This window comes from Bidens hawaiensis, unplaced genomic scaffold (genome assembly GCF_021521415.1).
Source record: "Bidens hawaiensis isolate Kalapana, Puna unplaced genomic scaffold, B.hawaiensis_p1.1 tig00017038_1, whole genome shotgun sequence".
Taxonomy (NCBI): Eukaryota; Viridiplantae; Streptophyta; class Magnoliopsida; order Asterales; family Asteraceae; genus Bidens; species Bidens hawaiensis.
Window position 1 is genome coordinate 525,018 of NW_027492578.1, and position 7,447 is coordinate 532,464.

Sequence of the window (7,447 nt, forward strand, 5' to 3'; positions counted from 1 at the left end):
TAATTGTCTTCATTGTCATTTTCTAAAATTTTGAGACTTTGTTATTTTATTTTATTTTTTTTATAGATTTTTGGAAATTATTTATGAACGTTTGGTCCAGATATATGGATGTTTGGATTGAAATGGTGGTTTAAGTCACGAAGTTTGGATTTTATTGTTGCTTTATTAAATGGTTTAATCAAAATTATAATTGTTATATCTCATTGTTATATTCATATTTGTAGCATTCTTTATGCTGTGTACTTATATGTTTCATAATTTCAATAAAATTAGTTTTTATAACACACAACTTATGTTACAACATCTGCATGTTTACGATTCATAGCTTACAACATATGATTTCAGTACATGATTAAGTTTTAATTAATTTGTTTTTTTTATTTCATAGTGTAAGTTACAATATGTGGTATAAGTTAGAAATATGTTTTAAATTGTTATTTATCTATTTTTTTTCTTTGTATGTCGGATTTTTTTAATTAAAACAACAATGTGATATCTTATATTAATAATGTTAGATTATATGCTGTTTAGAACTCATTAAAATGTATAACATATATATACATACACACACACATATGACCTTTTATATATTTCCACCCGTGTATAACACAGGATCTAACCTAGTGTAATATAAAGCTCAAGGATATGTGTTATGGGATAACTAGCTTTAATTAATTATCCTGCCATGTAAGTAGTATGGCAATCCTATGTTTTTTGCATTGTGGGATAACTAGTTTTTGCTAATTATCATGCTATGTATTAAATGCCGCATAATTATTGTTTTTACGTTTATATAATTTTTTTAATGTAATACAACAAATAAAAATATAAAATTACTTAAAACTAAAATTATATTAAAATAGTGCCAAAGTTCAAATTAAAAAAAGAAGACTACAAATTAAAATTAAAATTAAAAAAAAAAAAAAACAAAAGTTCATATGAAAAAAATCCTATGGATCTTGCTCGACTATCTGATGAAATTTTTCGACGAGTCATGTCATGCTTTTACCAACACCAACTCCTCGGTTGTCCACATCTCCTTCTCAGCTCGAGGTTTTCTCATGCATCGATTGCTTTTTTATGTGCTTTGGAGGTAGTTAGCTTTTTTTGTGTATGTAATGGTTGGGACTCGGGTATTTGAGTGGATGACAATTGAGACTTGGGTACTTGAGTAGGTAATGGTTGGGGTTGGAACATTTGCTCTGGTGGTAATATGGGCCGATACACCATCTATTGCGTAGGTACGTTGGTTCATATAATAAGGGTTGTTTGAATCGACTGGTGTCATGCTTCTCCACAACGGGTTCATTGGGTCCTAAGAGTTATACACCGGGGGTTGGTCTGGTTGCATTTGTGAATTCGTTTTGGAAAAATTTAAGACATTTTGGGTGCGGTGTGAAGAGTATAAAACATGTGTGGGGGTATAAAGTGTGGTGATTTATATAATAGTAAAAAAAAATTATTATTTTTATTTATTTTTGGAATATAACTGCTAGAAAAGGGTTGTGTGTGGGGGGGGGGGGGGGGGGGGGGCTTTTGCATAATGACCAGGCTTCAAATGCCGTTGTGGAGATGACACCGGAGGCTGATGGCTCCATCTAGATGTGGCAGGAGCGATGTTCCCGATGCCATCCAACCTACATGGCATGGATGACGCCATTTTTCACTGCCACATCCAATGTAAGTAAACAGTTGTTTCTACTTTCTTGAGTAACGTATCAGACAAAAACGGAGTGTTTCGGGAGAGATTAGAGGTAGCTAACATATCATACAAAATAAGAGAGTGGAGATTGAGATGGTTTGGATATGTGAAGAAAAGACAGACAACAAATCCTATTAGATCCGTAGGAAACATTACTATAGAGGGGAGGAAGGATAGAGGCCAACCTAAATTGACGTGGGATAAGAGGATTGGGCATGATTTCTTAGACCTAAACCTCTCTGAGGACATGGTTGAAGATAAGAATTCTTGGAGACGTAGAATAAAGGTTAATATTAGACTTTTAGGGAGAAAATAATACATTAGGGCTTCTCTTTACCTTATTCTTGGTCACACACCATCATGTTATTTTCTTTTCATATGTTATGTAGTTTATTTTTTTCTATTGTATTCTTATTATTTCAATATATCTATATATTATTATCAATATTATTACTAAGTGTTATTATTAATTATATTACTGTTGAACTTTGATTCTTTTATATTCTCCTATACATATGATCTTTAGAGCTGAGAGTCTCTCTGGAAGACACATTTCTATTCTATTGGATAGAGGTACGATGTGCCTAGATTTAACCCTCCCTATACCCTACTTATAGTTTTGCTATTTGGTGAGATTTTCACTGGGTATTATTGATTGATTGATACTTTCTAGAGTAAAGCAATTGTTAAGAAATTAGCTAATACACACACACACACACACACACACACACAGGGGAGGGTTATAGTAAAAAGAATTAGTTTCTTAAGAATACTAGGAATAAATTATAGCAACTGGATCATATTAATCAATGTTTGAGATTTAAAATTACCAAACTGACGTAATTTCCTAGATTTACTCTTTCACCTTTATAACCGACATAGTTTTCTATTAGAATTATTCTTTTACCATAGGTTTTAATGCCAAATGTCAAAAATCTATTGGTTCTTACCATTCCTATGAAACTTTTTATTTTTATTTGAACCTATATATAATATATATATATATATATATATATATATATATATATATATATATATATATTTTAATGAGAACTCTAAGAACTATTTATAGCCATTGATTTGATTAATTAATGGTTATAAATGAATTAGGGTATGATTGTAATTAATCTGGAAGTTGAAGGATTATTTTGTATCACATAAGGTTTAACCGTAAAATCAATTCAGTTGTAGTTTCAAAAAAAAATCAGATATTAAAATTGTTTCCCTAATTTTACTCCTACTTCCTACATACACGATTTTTCTAATTCCCAACAAATTGAAGAACCTCATTCTTGGTTTTTTTAACTTTTTTACATGCTTGTTATTTTGAAACAAAGGAGGTTGCCTGCTTATATATATGTAAGAGTACACATGTAAATTTATTTAAAAATGCCTACTTATTAGAAGTACATATATGTTAATTTTAATACACAACTGAATGTTTTGTAATATAAAGTGTTGGTGCATATATGCAAAACGTGCATATATGCAAATTATAAGATACAACCGAATGTAAATTTTAAAAAGTGTATATATATAAATTTTTATATCCAACAGAATGCTTATACTAATATAGAGTGTTGGTGCATATATGATATATGTAAATAAAGGTTGTTGACAAAATTTTGACGGCATATGGCATGATATTCTTTTTGATATTAGACTTGAAATATTTAGCATTTATTGTCATACACAATGTTCATGAATCAATAAGCTTTGTTGGATAAAAGATGAAGTTGAATTTGATAAAAAAGATGGCAAGATTTATGTTGCTTATGCCCATGTAAATTACTAGTTTTTTTTAAGGGAAATCAGAATTTACATACACGTAAAATATAGTGTAGTACCAGAGTGAAAATTACTTTATGAGCAATATAGTTATAGTTATGCTTTATAATATAAAAAATTAATGTAAAAGAATAGTGAAAAATATAGGTTGCAAGTTTTAATGGAAAATGATCATTTGTATATGTGTCCTAAAAGAACATCCAAGACCAATTTGTATACATTCATGAATATTCAATATTGATCATTTTCTGTGTGAAATAAGTTTGGATGGCGGTGCAGTTTCTTTTCGTTATTGCAATGGAAGCTCTCGAGATTATCATGGGTAGGGTAAAAAAAAAACTGGGAATCATTAATGGTATTCAACTACCAATAAGGAAATAACGGTCCAATCCTCTTTCATCTATGTTATGTAGGCGGCGTAATATTTGTTACAGATGGCTGAAGAAATACCTAAATAATATTGAGAAAGTCATCCATTTTTCTTTGTTTCGTCGGAATTGAAGGTACACTTGGAAAAAAATTGTATTTTTAGTGTTTGCGTGAACGAAAGTGATACAAGACACATGGTGGATATAATTCGGTGTAAACCCACCCTCCCATACTTGAGCAGTTGAGCTTCCCATAGGAGTAAATATGAATAGTAGGGTTGGTAATTTAAATACAAACCTGCTAATACGACTTGACACAGATATTAACAAGTTTGGGTTTTAGCTTAACATGTTTCATGTTTTAAACAGGTTGATTTGTTTAAATTCATGTATATTAGTAACCTGTTTATATTTTTAATTTATTTTTTTTATTTTTATTAAAGTATGTGTATGAGGAATTTTATGGGTTTATTACATTGAGGTTATGTATTTATTAAGACTTTTATGTACTTTTAGGACTTTCAAATGGGTTTATTAGGAATGGATTATCGCCTCGAAGCGGGTGGTTTGCAGGAATCAAACTAAATGGTGGTTTAGGTTGAAGTCCGATCCAAACCAACAATGAGCTAAGGTTGTTATGACAATTCATAGGAACAATGGCATAAAACGATCCCAATAAAAAGTGGATATTGAGGAATATTGTTGAATGTTTCGTGTTTATAGCCATACTTGAGACTACCCTATATTGTCAACTTTATGTTCATTTGTCACATACGATCATAATTATTCTAACACCTTACACCTGCATCATAAACAATTACAATGTCAAGGCCAAAAGCAAGACCATAGAAAAGAAAAGATGAGCATATCCATCAATCAAGTAATAGGATTTAACCTAGGGTTTAGTTTCGGTACTATTAATCAAGCCATAATTCTCCAATGCTCCAGCCATAACTAACGACACAATTGATGATCGATTTCATCATCAACCCCATTCACGTCGCTCTTCGCCATCCCATACACCATACCTACGTAAAAAAGTTTAGCAATATTAGATATAAACTTCTTGAATCGTAGATTGTGTTCTTAAGATCAGGTATCAATGTCCATGTTAATCAAGGATCCACGTTGAGCAGCCAACATTGAGTTCATTGATAAAGTATATCGAATTTGTAATTTATGGATCCAAAAAAAGCAATAATATTAAAAAAAAATCAATCAAAACGGAGGATGGGGATTTGATCCCGAGTCATTCAAATAGTAAAGTAAGCTTGAGACCAGCAAATCAACAATTGTTTTGTTAGTTCACTCGATTATCACTATTCACACATATATAGTATTAATCTTGGTGGTGAAACTGCTCATACCGATCACCAAGATTAATAATAAGGTATATAATATATGTTACTCCTGAAAAACCAAAAATGAAATTTGTATAAAGTATATATATTTATATATTTTTTGGTTTGGTTATGTAATTATGTGCAATTTATATAGCAACATATTTACGTTATTCTGTATTCGTCTCCGATAGTTATGCAGCCTTGGATGCTTAATTGAGCACGTTCATATTTCCATTCGGTATTTCATACAGAAACACGTGCATGCTCATTAAGCCGTTAGGCTACGTGCTATATACAGATTCTCATGTTAACATCAAATATGAACACTACAAAGTAATTAAGACCATATGGAACGGGACTAAAGCTTTTTAACATAGGCAATGCCTCTAAAATCTTATCTACTGTATATATTTTAAGGTTTTATAAAGCTATATATAAAATTTGTCGTGCTTTTGTTCAAAGTTTGTTACGTTACGATCAAAGTCCTCCACTGCTCGCAAAGTTCAGTCAACAGGGATAGTGTAGGAAGTAAAAGGCTGGTGTGGGCGCATTATCCCACCAAATACGAGTTGAAAGTCGGTTATGAATCAAATAAAACATAATGTTTGGCTTCCTTATTTTATAAAAAGGAATATCATGAGATAGAAACTTTTATGCTGATTGAGTAACTTTATAATGAAAACATAATAAAGTTTATTATCTACCCACGGTTTCGTCCATAACCCTTGAACTTGATGTTTGTTTGTTCCTCAAATTCCTCTCTTTTTTTTTCTCCATGAAAGTTAACTTTTATAAACACACGTCTCAAGAGAGGGCCAACCAACCACAACAATTACAACACACTACACAAAGTTAAAGTTATACAAATCTAACCAAGAGATCGATTTTTTTTAGAATCGGTTACTAAATTTTAAAAAAAATGAGGGTTGATCACGACGTCTTCCAGTATCTTCTTAGGAGTAGCTTCCTTGTTGAAGAAGTGAAGCTCGTTTCTAGCCTTCCAAATACACCAACATCTAATCACCAAAGTTCCAAGAACAATCGCTTAATTTGCAATGATGTTCTTTTGGAATTGATTTGTACATGAAGCTCAAAAAGGTCCCGAACCGAGAAAGCATAAATAGGACTCACCTTGCACCAATTGCTTAAACCTTGTCATATAACCGAGGCTAGAAAACAAAACATGAATAGATGATTCACGGTTTCACTCGCATCACCACAAAGGGGAAGTAAAGGATATTCCAAATGAATATTCCTAACACATAGGGCTGTCAAGGTGGGGATTCAACTCATCTTTGCCCTCCAACCAAATATATTACGTTTGGTTGGAACCCCCTTACATCATTTAAAAGTATAAGTGTCTCCCGAGCCATTGGATTTGGCTAGTTAGTGGATTTAACTTTGTGAGGGTAAACTCATGGGTTCTAGCATTTACTAAAATATGAATCATTATTTATTTATGATCCAAATTAAGCATTGAAAAGAGGCGTTTGGACGTTATTGTCATCATACATGTTCTCCTAAGCCTAAGGAAATGATTTTCTGACGTAACTTATTTCGATCTTAAAATACTATTCTATGTTGTGACATAGTATTAAAATAATTATTGTGGTGGCACAACGATTGTCAAGTGACAGTCGGCGTTATGGTTTTCCAGAGGAATGACCAAGCCAAACTCTGAAGCCAGCGTGGGTCCGGTTAAGACAACATAGTCTGGCCAGAGTGAGGCATCGGGGCTCTCAAATTTAAAGAGTGTGATAGCCTAAATACAAGAAAGTCACCGTTCTAAAAATACATTAAAAGCTACTTGATTTCAGGTCGAAACGAAAACTACATTTCGACACACAATCCCAAAAACACAAGAAACTGTTGCAGCATTTTTCGAAAAAAAATTGACCTAGATAAAGTTCTTCTACAACAGAGTTTAGGATCCATGACAACACAGCATAATTATACCTTTCCCACTGCCTGCCCAAGGATACCAATTTACACCTAAAACTTGCAAGAATTTACAAAACATGCAAATCTTACTATAAACACATATATTTGTGATTCATACATAATATTAAAACTTATAGAAACACCAATTTGCTAATTGTTTTTTATCGATCACAAGTTTCACACATTGCTTGCATGTGTAACGACACACTAGACGTTAATTCGTAGATAAAACTTGCAAGAATTTACTAAACTTGAAAATCCAAAACACTAAATTGTAATTTTATGTTGGATTTTTAGTTTGTGTA